Source organism: Desmodus rotundus, chromosome 11 (assembly GCF_022682495.2).
Source record: "Desmodus rotundus isolate HL8 chromosome 11, HLdesRot8A.1, whole genome shotgun sequence".
Taxonomy (NCBI): domain Eukaryota; kingdom Metazoa; phylum Chordata; class Mammalia; order Chiroptera; family Phyllostomidae; genus Desmodus; species Desmodus rotundus.
Genome location: NC_071397.1, coordinates 10,633,343 through 10,644,695, shown reverse-complemented (window position 1 = coordinate 10,644,695; position 11,353 = coordinate 10,633,343).

Here is an 11,353-nt window from a genome sequence, read left to right as displayed (position 1 = left end):
GCTTTCGGAAATGTGGTTTCGAGGTAAGCGGCACTGAAGCAGTCAGCAGGTGGCTGACCTGTGTCTGACGAGGCGGCAGTGTTTGCGTGGAGCAGCTCTGAGCTCCTCCGGGAGTCTCAGGCTCTGGAAGATGGAGGTGCAGACTGAAAGCCCACTTATGGACGCGCAGTGGAATCTGTCACTTCTAACCAGGCCCCCCATTTTTCCCATTCAGAGTATCCTCTCCCTGTGTCAGAGGGCTTGACATGTAAAATGGTTATGAAGATTACTGGGTTAGCATGAGTAGGAGCAGAGTGACTTGTTTAATTAGCAGAGTGTTGCCTCTAGGCTGTGGCAGAACCCAGACGGCAACCCTTACTGTGCTAGGGACCACACAGCAGGAAACTTGCTCCCTCGCTGCTGGGGCAGTGCACTAGCCCTTGTGTTTTGCAGGTGACTCAGTCTGGGACCTGTGCAGGTGATTCAAGGACAATTTATTATTATCTTCCATTTTTTTGTTGGTCTCCTTGGGGAGGTCTGGGGTTCCCCTTGGTTCCTTGATGGAACCTCATCAATTTATTTACTCAAAATATCTTGGACACTTACTCATTAAATATTCCAGTGGCCTCTGAGAGGCGAGTGGCATGATGATTAAGAGTATATGCTCTTAGCCAGGCTGCCTGGGTGTTTGTCCCGACTCCCCCACTCACCCCTCGGTGACTTTGGGAGAGCTATCTAACTTTCCCTTCCCCCGGTCTCCTCACCTGTAAAATGGGGATATAATAATGCTACATACTTGATAGGGCTGATGTGAGAATTAAGTGAGTTAGTACCTGTAAGTGCCTGGCAATAATAAGCACTTGACAGGTATCAGCTATTTTCTGTTAGCATTGCCGAGCGTGTGCCAGCACTGGGGGGCAGGTGAGTATAAGCAGACACAGTCCTTGTCCTGGAGCTCACAGTGTCCTGGGGGAATGGGCACAAGTCACACAGTTACTTGAATAAGTGCAAATCCCTAAGTGTAACAAGTGCCTATGAAAGAGGGATTAGACTTCAGTGGGATTGGAGGCCGCTCCCTGAGAAAGCGTCACATCGGCTGCATTGGGAAGAATGAGCAGGCGTTGTGATAGACGTCGGGACGGTGGCTCCGGGGGGCCGGGGGTGGGGGGCAGAGTGTAGATCCAGCAAGGGGCAAGAAGAACCTGTGGGTGCTGACGTGTTCTAAATCTAGATCTGGGTGGGAGTTAGGTGACTGTGTACATCTGTAACCATGATGCTGTATACTTTAATGCACTTTATACCTTAGTAAAAATAAATGCATAGGTGCTAGCTGGGTGACGGATGAGGGGGAATATTCCAGGCAGAGGGAAGAGCATGTGCGAAAACCCTGTGGTAGGAGGGAGTGGGGTAACTACCAGGGACTGAAGAACACGCCGCTGTGGCTGGAGCAGGGAGAGCCGGAGGGAGCGTGGTGTGGGGCGCGGCTGCAGGAGGAGCAGGCCTGACCAAGCAGGGCCTCATGAGCTCCCAGGAAGGAGGTTTCCTTCTCTGGAGGGCACTGGGATACTGTTCTATTAAACAGCATATTTAGCACGCAGGGCTGGGGTGGTGGGACGGGAGACGTGGTTAGATTTGCTCAGTGGAGAGGGGCTGAGGGAGGCCAGAATGGATGGGCAGAGGCTTTGTCGGAGACTGGGCAAGATATGTTGGACTAGGATGGTGGCGATGGAGGGGAGTGGAAGCCTTTAGGAGGCAGAGTTGACTGGCTTGGTAACGTGTTACTGTGGCCTGGGAGGGCCAAGAATGGATCCTAGGTTTCTGGCTTCTGTGCCAGTACGGTTGGTCCTGCCGCACTCTGAGCTGGGGTGCCCTGGGAGACGCCTGAGAGTGTGGGAGGAAGTGGGGGGGCGGGCTCTGAATGGAGGTGCCTTTGAGAAATCCAACAGATGTCAAGTAGGTAGCTGGATATAAATAATCGCTTAGAATAGCACTTAGTATCTATTTTGAAAGCATTTCTGTGTATGTGCATATTCTTGGTGTTCTTCGTTGCTTAGGTTTGGCAGGCACTGGTCCCGCTTTTTAGAAGAGGACACTGAGTTTCAGAGGTCACATGATTTCTCAGGGTCTTACAACTAATAAATAGGTGGCAAGGCTGGCCTTAAAGCCTGATCCTGCGACTTCCAACTCAGGTCTCCCCACAATGAGTGGGGTCGCTTGCCGTTGATGAAGCCTCCATCTTGAGTTGATTCTCACTGGCTGTGGTTCTAGCGGAGAGTGATCCATGTCAGAGCCTCTTGCCCATTAAGCCTTGACTGCAAGGAAGTGAACAAAGGCTTTTAGTTTCCATCTTCCTGGTAGAGGAGTGCACTGCTCCCCAGGCTCCTCTGACTAAGCTCAATTCAGAGCACCTCTGGGTGTTTGAGGAGCTACTGTCCCTCCCCATCTGGCCTCTGGAAGGACCAGTAGAATCTACGACATGGTCTGCGGCCGCACTGACTGGCTAAGGAGGGGGACTCACACCCAGACCAGGCCTGCTGTGCCGGTGGTGAGTGTCTCTTCAGCTGCAGCAGTTGGTACTCAGCAAGCTCTTAATTGCCCTGTTTTCTGGGCTGCAGGAGGAAGAGACCCCTGTCCTGAGCTGAAGGAAAGGTGGATTGATACTCTTGGCCCAGTGCTTCCTGCTCAGGGGCTGGGCCTTGGCTCTGACCGGGCCGTTTGATCTGCGTTGCTGTCTAGCTTTGCAGGCCACTTGCGCTCTGGGGTCAGGCTCACTTCTCCCCCCAGCCTTAGTCAGCAGGAAGTGTGTTCGTCCTTGCATGAGCCTGCGGGGAACTGGCCACTCAGCTGCATCCCCTCAGCTGCCTCCCAGGTGCTGAGGTTTACCCAAGTCATTCAAATGACTGTCCTTGCCGTCCTCTCTTCTGGTCTTCCATGGGCTCAACCACTCCTCCCAAGGTGTTCTTGCTGACCGCTGGAAGGCTATGGTCTCCACAGAGCCGCTGGCCAGGGCCCATACTGCGTGGGTGACGCAGGCCCTCGCAGAGCTCAGCCCAGAATAGCCTCGGCTTTACTGCTTTTCCAGCCGCCCTATCACTTTGCAAACTGGGATCTAATTTGCTGTCCACCCTCCACACCCCAGTCTCTCAGCCAGTACTGCTTTCTTTGCTCATAAAATATTTATAATCACAGATTATGTTTCCCTCTGAGTATAAACTTGCTTTTGTTTTTTTCCCTTCTGTGCCCTTAAGAAGCTGCCCCTGTCAGGTCAAAGGCTTCACTTCTCTGGGTTCATGGACCTTATTGCAGCATCCACCAAAGTGTCTGCTACAGTGCCCAGCTCCACCCCGGATTGCTTTCCTCCACTACGCCACTGCCAAAGAAACGTGGTGGAAGGGGCTGGAGATTGGTGGTTGTGGTTGGGACACCTGGGCTCCAGTTGGGCCTGTGCTGCTAACTAGAGGTGCCACTGTGGACAAGTCACAGCTTCAGGGGGGTTGTATGGGGGCTTGGTGCTCGGGGGACCCAACAGTGGGCTACCTCCAGAGTCAGTCAGGCATGGCTCTGACTGCAGCCCTTGCTCCCGCCACCTTGAGGGCCGTGCCCTCGGCCTCAGATGGGGGCCCGGCCAGACACTGCTGGAAAACTGAGAAGCCAGCCATCTCTGGCAGGGGTGGCCCGGCCAGGCCACTTCCTGGCTGCCAGGCATTTCCCTCTTGAAATTCTCAAGCTTGGCCTCTCTTTAGCGAGGGTAGCCGAGGGCAGTGAGGGAGCTCCGTTAGGCAGAATTGACCTGAGTTATGCCTTCTCCTGTGTCCCAGTGAGGAGGGGAGCCCCTCTCTCAGTGGGGGGTAAGCCCCCCGGCTGGGTCCGGGCCAGTGGGGATCCTCGGCCTCACCTGGGCGCAGCCTCCTTAGCTTCCCGCTCCACCCTTTCATCGCCTTCCACGGCTTCTCGTGTTCTTTGAGAGTCTTGTTTTTGACGAAAATTACATGATACTGGAATACTTAGCTGAAATTCAAATCTGCCCCAGCAGCTGCATTTCTTTCCTTCCTCTAATTCGGAAATTCAATCTTTCACAGAAAGTTTGGGGGTTTTGTTTTAGTCTTTCCTACCTGGAGGGCGGCTATAGGTTATAGTTCATTCCTCTTGGCATTTTAGACAATGGCCAAATTGTTTTGCCAAATATTAGTAATTTTCCAAGTAATTTGGGCTTCTGGGCTCATAGTGGTCACAAGTTTTCTTCTCAACTTTCAACAGAAGCCAGTTTCTTTACGTTGAAGCCAGTGGTTTCCAGCTAGATCCAGGCACAGTGATACTCTGTTGTCATTTGCTTGATACTATGACAGGCTACCTCATAAGACATACCAGGTGTGAAGTACTGCCTTTAGAAGTGAAAGTGAATTTAAACTATTTTGAGAATTCCAGAGGAGCTCTTGAATAATTGGGATGCCCTTGGATGTTAGGAAGGCTTGATTGGCATTTGATTTTAGGCCGAGTGCGTACATGCCAAACGGAGTCAACTCCTGGTCAGTTGGGGCTGACCAGAGCCAGCTGTCCTGCTCCCCACTGTTTTGTACCACCTCCTGAGGGCAGGGAGGGGAGGTAGCAAGAGGCCTTGAGAGACGGCTCTCCCACGAGCTGGCCTTTCAAGGGGTGCTGGGCCTGGCCTAGGAGTGGGCCGAGCCACCCAGCCCCGTGGCCTCACCCAGTGCCCTTGCTGGCTGGCGCACGTGGGCAGGGTGTGGGGCTTTCACCTGTCCACTTGCCCCCTTGGCACTGTGCTGAGCCGGCTGAGTTAGCTCATAACTTCGCTGCCGGCTCTGGTGAGAGGCTTGCTGGTGAAGAGGTTTTGGGGTTGCCTGTGAATTTTCTTGCCCCAGGCTGGTCCCCGCAGTATACCAACAATTGAGAATTAGTTACATCGTTCTCCACTTATTTTGACAGCCTTTGTTGAGCTTCAGTCCTGTAGCCTTCTCTCTGTACTTAATTGAATTGCTTTCTGGTAGGAAATTGCTTGCCGAGAGACAGTTTGTCTTCATTATCTCTATTTTGTCTTTCTTTCATTGCATGAAAATTAACGTTAGCCCTGCCCACTCCCTTTGTTAAGTCATGTGTTTATGTTTTAAAAGCCTGATGCTGAAATACTTGGGAGTGGGCCGTTGTGACATCTGCAAAACGTGACCTGTTGATGAGTCTGAGTGACTATATGGTGATTGTACTATTCTTTCCACTTTTCTGAAGTTTAACGTTTGCAAAATAATGGTAGGGATAAAAGAAAGAAAGAGGAATTACCGCTTTTTAAAAAATCCTGATGATGAAACCAAACCTGTGTTGGAAATATGTCCCGTTCCCCCCCGCCCCCCCCCCCCGCCCCCAACCTGTAGCTCTGCACTGACCAGTGGGGATGGAGTCGTTCAGAGGGCAGGAGCCGGGCTGCCCACACTCCAGCGTCTGGCTCCTCCGTGCGCACCGCCCCTGCCCACCACCCTTGCCCTTTCCTCGTGGCCTAGGCTTGGCCTGTATCCTTTCCTTCTTCCAGGTTAGGAACTTGACTGTCCTATTTCTTTTAAATCCGTGTTCCAAACGTCTGGCACATAGTAAGTATGTGGAAAATAAGTTAATAAATTACTTCTGTTCAAGTTTGTGGTGAGTTTCTAAGGGAGAGGAGAACTTTGTGCCCCTAAGTAGCCGCCGTTAGTGGTGTGCACTTGGAGTTTTCCCTTTGGTGACATGGGGTTGGGAATGCATAGGGAGCCTTTCTCACCAAGGGCAAGGGCATGTCAGAGTTCAACACACAAGGGGTGTGGCCTAGGCCTTTCACTACCACCTCATAGACTTGGGGGCTCAGGAGGCCCCCAGATTTCACAGATGAAAGTGGGAGATTCGGGATGAGAAACTTGGGTTTCCTGGTTCGCGGCCCAGTTCTCGTCAGTGCACCTCACAGCATCACTGAGCACTATTATTATTCTTTTTTTACCATATTTTAAAATACGATGAACTCCTTGAAAAATGCGCTGGGTGGGCCATACCTATCCAGCCCGCAGGGCTGGAAAGCAGTGTTGTTGTGAGAGGTTGGGAGACTCGGCTGCCCTGATGAGCCTGGGGTTTCCTGAGGTGCGGTGACAGGGTGGCCTGGGTGTGCAGGGGTGCAGGATGTTTGTGCTGCTGCCGTCTGAAGCCCCCACCCCCGCCGACCTCTTCACCCCTACACCCCTACTGGCTCCCAGAGCTTCAGAGCCTGCCTCACTGCTTCCTCTTCCTTCTGAGCAGCAGGGAGCTTCCTCACTGGGGTCCTTGTGGTTTCTGAATGCCACTGCCGGGGCACCTCTGCCTCTGTGGGACATTTGCGTTCTGCACAATGGTCTCACCTTTGTGATCTCGCCTCCCACCCACTGCTAGGGTTCCTCCAGCTTTGGTGACAACTGTGGGTGGCAGGTGGGACTGATGTCCTTATTTTAGAGATAGAAAACAGAGTAAGCACGCAGGGGAGTTGGGCCCAGTGGTCTTTTCATTGCCCTGCGGGGCCCCCGCTGGGCCCGGTGCCTTTCAGCACAGCACTTCCACACCTTTGTCCCTGGTGGAGCCCTGCTGGCTCTGGAGCAGTGTCCGTCTTGTTCGCTGCGCTCCCGCTCATTATCAGTAGGTGCACAGAACACACGGAAGCTCAAAAGTTAAAATTTGGGAGAACTTGGGCAGTGTTTGCAGTGGACACAAAAATTCAGTGGCTTCAGGGAGCCAGGCCTCTGATACACACAACAATTTTGGATCGTGTGATGGCGAACTGCCCTCCCCCCTGCCCCCACCGCTGCCACGCACCCACCAAAGGGCTCTGGACGCTCTGTCCACACTGAGAAAGTAAGAGGGCTGGGGAACTTGTGCCGGTGATTGGAAGAGGCATTGGTGCCGCGGTCACACCCGAGACGTCAGCCCTGAGCTCCTGGAAGGAGGTGATTCAGGCATTACTAAGTGCTGCCTGTGATTTTGACAGTCTAGGAGAAGAGGAGAGAGAGGTATCTGAGACACGTCCCCAGGAAAACGAGGATCTTGTTCAAGTTGCCCAGGAATTTTTTCAGAGCCTCTTAGATAATAATGACCACGACATGTATGTCAAGAACCCTTACATGCAGTATCCATGGCTTGGTGTCAATGATCGAAGACTTTGGAAAAGAGCTATTTCAGTTAGTTCTCCACCTGATGGAAAACGGAGCCCTGGAATAGACTAAAGAGCTCTACAACCTCAAAATTATTTTGTCTTATATAAATATATATACATATATATATACACTATATATAGTGCATATATATAGTTAAATATATTTATATATAGTATATATATACACTATATATGGTATTTATATATAGTATATATATTTATATATAAATATATAGTTAAAATTTGGATTCTCAATTTAGGAGTCTGTGTACAGCTAGATGCCCAGTATAGGAGTTGGTGAACTAAGACATTTATGGAGTATTTCCAAGGACCAGTGCAGGACAGGGTTGCCTATTTCTGCAGATCCTTACCCCGGTGGATTTTACCCACACTGGCTGGACGCCCAGTATTTGCTGCTCATAGGATGCCTCCCCATGCCAGGACTAGACTGATAACCCTGCTAAACTGGAGTTCACATTCATGCCCAGAGAATGAATGTGTGCTTTCTTGGAGAGAACCCACGGTGAGGTGTGGCTCTTGGCCATATCTTTGATGTCTTTCCAGGACTAACCAGGATGAAAAAGGAGCCCTTAACTGGAACTTGGTTTCTTTCTTTTCCAAATGTAAAATAGCGTACCCTATCCTAAGTTGCTTCCAATCACAAAAGTTTTAATACCTTCATACATACAGGCAACCATAAGAAAGATAGATACAGGTGGGCTCTGAGACAGTTTTTCTCTACAGGGGTTCGGGGGCAGCAGTTCCTTCAGGCTGGGTGACTATGGGGCAGGTGGAATGGATAAGATGGGGCTCACACAGCTCCATCCTTGGCTCACGTTCATTGGTGTCAGGAAGCAATGAGCCGTCCTCGGGCTTAGGCAGGGGACAGAAAGAAAGGGAGTAGGAGCAGAAAACAAACAGGAAGATGCGTGTGATGGAAAGTGACAGAGCGGCACCATGAATTGGCTTCAGTGTTCTTCAGTGCCCGGGCTGTTCATCATTTTTGTTGACGAAGCTCTCCACCTTCCTGAATCATATTACCTCCACCCTCCCCACCCAGAAGGATATTGAGTGAACATGCTTATTAGTGGACTAAAGTTGAAGTTTTAAAATCTTCACCATGTTTAGGAGAAAAGAATTTATGCAAGGGATAGGGCAGTGGTCCTCAACTGGGGACATTTGTCTGGAGACATTGTTGGTTGTTACAGGTGAGAGTGGACATCTAGTCCACTCTAGCTGGCATCTAGTGGACTGGGGCCAGGGGCGCTGCTAGATGTCCTGTGACAGACAGGACAAAGAACCAGCCAGCTCCAAGTGCTGAGAAACCCTGGGGTAAGACTGGGTGGGTTTTGCCCAGGTGGCTCAGTTGGTTGGAGCAACGTCCTGTGCACCAAAGGGTTGCAGGATTGATCCCTGGTCAGGGCGCATCCCTAGGTTGCGGGTTCGATTCCCGGTCAGGGTGTGTATGGGAGGCAGCCAGTTGATGGTTCTTTCTCACACTGATGTTTCTCTCTCACACAAATCAATCAACATATCCTCAAGTGAGAAAAAAAAAAAAAAGACTCGGTGGGACCTTCTGTGTGTAAGGGGACAGAGGGCATCTGGGAGTCAGGGTGAACTGCTGGCTCCTAAGTAACGGTGTAGCGTTGCCGGGTGAGACCCACACTGAGTCCACAGCACTCTTCGCTGAACCACTGTTTGTCTGCCCACCGCCTTCCCTTGAGCCTTAAGATGGAGCAGGTAGTGGGGAATTTGGAAGGGCTGCTGCTTGCTGAAGAGTTGAGAAAGAGGCGACAGAGTCAAGGCCACCAGAGTGCCGGGGCATTTGGCTCGCAGAGGGCAGACAGATGACCTCTGTCCACATGAAAGCTCCAGGCTGGGGGCTGAGGTCAAGGCTACAGGGTGAGCTGAGCCGCTTGCTCACCGTTGGGTCACCTTGGCTGCCACTGTTCCCAGAGCTTTGGCTTCTGCCCTGCCCTCGGCCTCCTTGACTGTCCCAGTGGCAACACCCTTCCTGCCTTACCTATCGTGCAACTGTGGAGTCGCTTTTGGGTTTATGCCACTTTTCCTTGTCCGCTTTTAGTTTTCAGCTGCCCATTCTCCAGAGGTAGAAGCTGTTCTCCTCCTCCCCCTGCTTTGCTGCACTGCTGCCGAGTTACTGTGACAACCTGGCTGCCCAGCAGAGGCAGCTGTCCGTGCAGAAATCACGTCCTTTCAGCCTGGGGTCTGTCGCACATGGTGGTAGGAGCAGAGAAGACAAACCGATGTGCCACGGGCTTACTTAGTGCCAGTTTTGTGCACATGCTGTTCCAAGTGGCTGTCGCGACGGCACGGTGGTCACTGCGTGTGCAGGAGTGAGAAGCCCAGGCTGAGACGAGTTCACGGACAGGCCTGCTCTTTTCTGCTCACTGACCTGTGGTGCAAATATTTCTTGGTAACGTGCCCTCCCTCGGCTATTAAAATAATCTCCCGGAAGCATCAGCCGGATGACTACTGCAGATACACAGTTGCTTCAGTTTCCACTTAGGTCAGCTACCTCCAGCCAGCCAAAGGCAGCGCTTTCTGCTGGAGGCCCACTCCCTGCTTATGCATCAGCACTGTTTCCTAGTCCTCGCAACCTGAGCATCTACTCTGGCCAAGGAAGTGGGCCTCCGCTTCCACACTGCGCCCAGCCAACCATGGGCTCCCTGGGGCCAGTGCCTCCTCTCGGTTCACTGTGCAGCCCTCAGCACCAGTGCTGAGTGGGCTCGCCGTGTTTGCTGAATGCGTGTGCGTTTCCTCACCCCCACCTAAGGCTTCCTCTGCTTCTCCAAACCCACCTCTCAGCTGGAAAACCCAGCCCAAGGAAGTCCTGTACAGGCCAGCTACACAGCTCCACTCAGCCGGTCCCTGCAGGGTGGTGGTGGGGTCTGTCATGCTCACTCTTGGTTTCTCCAACCCTGTCCACCTGACTGCTGCCTCCACGCCCAGCATGAGGCAAGCTGAGCCCCCAGCTGTGTCTTTGCACCTGTTTGGCTTGGAATGTCCTTTTCTCCTGGAGAGGCAGTCATTCATCCTGCGCAGACCTGCTCAATCATCTCATCAGTTAAATTCGGATCCACTGACATTTATGGAGCCCCGGGATTGACACCTTAATTTGCCCTTCAGGGTCCCTCTAGCCCCTTTCCACCCTGCTCTGTGCCTGGGAGACTGGCCCCTGTGGACTGCATTAGGGGTTCTCAAGCCCTCTGACTTCTGGGTGGGTGTGGCCAGAGGGAGGCACCAGCAGGAGGTGGAAGGGCTGAAGGAAAGGAAGGTGTCGAGGGTGTTTATTACTGGCCATCCTCCCTCCTCGCATCCCCTCCCCGCACCACTTCCCACGTTCTCCCTGTAGGGCAGGGCTGGTCTTTGTTACCACTCTCCTCCCAGGGGCCACAGCCCTGCAGTGCAGGACCCACTGCTGCCCACACCTTTGCAAACAGTCCCTTTGTTAAACTCTCCTCAAATATCCTACCTGGAGTGGCCCATCTATTACCTGCTCGGACCCCGCCTCATACAAACATTTTCTGTGTGAACCCGATGGGCAAAATATGGTTCCTGCCCTGGAGAAGCTCCAGGGAGGTGACGGAATTGGAATTGGCTCACTTTACGGTAAGTGTCGGGATGCCTGGATGCCATGACTACCGTTAACCTGGGAGGTTTGGAAAGGCTTCCAGGAGATGCCTGGGAGCTGGAAGGTCAGTCAGAGTTAGTCAAGTGACTAATGTGCCAGTGCCTTTCAGCCCAGCTAAAGCCAGAGGGTAACACCCAGTGGGATGTACCTGGACCTGCCAGCATTTTGGGGCTCCTAGGGGGTGGCAGTGAGTGAGGTGGTAGATGGGGGGGTCACACGAGGGGCTGGGACTTGGACCTCATCACTGCCCTCCCTTAAATACCGCACAGCCTCTCATCCCAGATGGGCATTTGTCAAGACTGCCCACTGCTGTGCAGGGAGCCCTCTAAGGGGGTGGGGGGGCCAGGCGGGTGGCAGGGTGCCCGTGAGTTCAAGATGATAAGAGCACTAGGGCAAGGCAAGTCGGGGATGGAGGATGGCAGTCAAGAAATACTTTGGGGAAAATAGGTATTTAGCAGGTAGAGACAGTGTGGCCCAGAGAAGAGTCACGGAAGACAGGGCAGGGGTCCAGAAGTTCAAGTTTGCACAACCAACCCATTGGGGGAGAGGTTATTGAGGGGTGAGCTTTG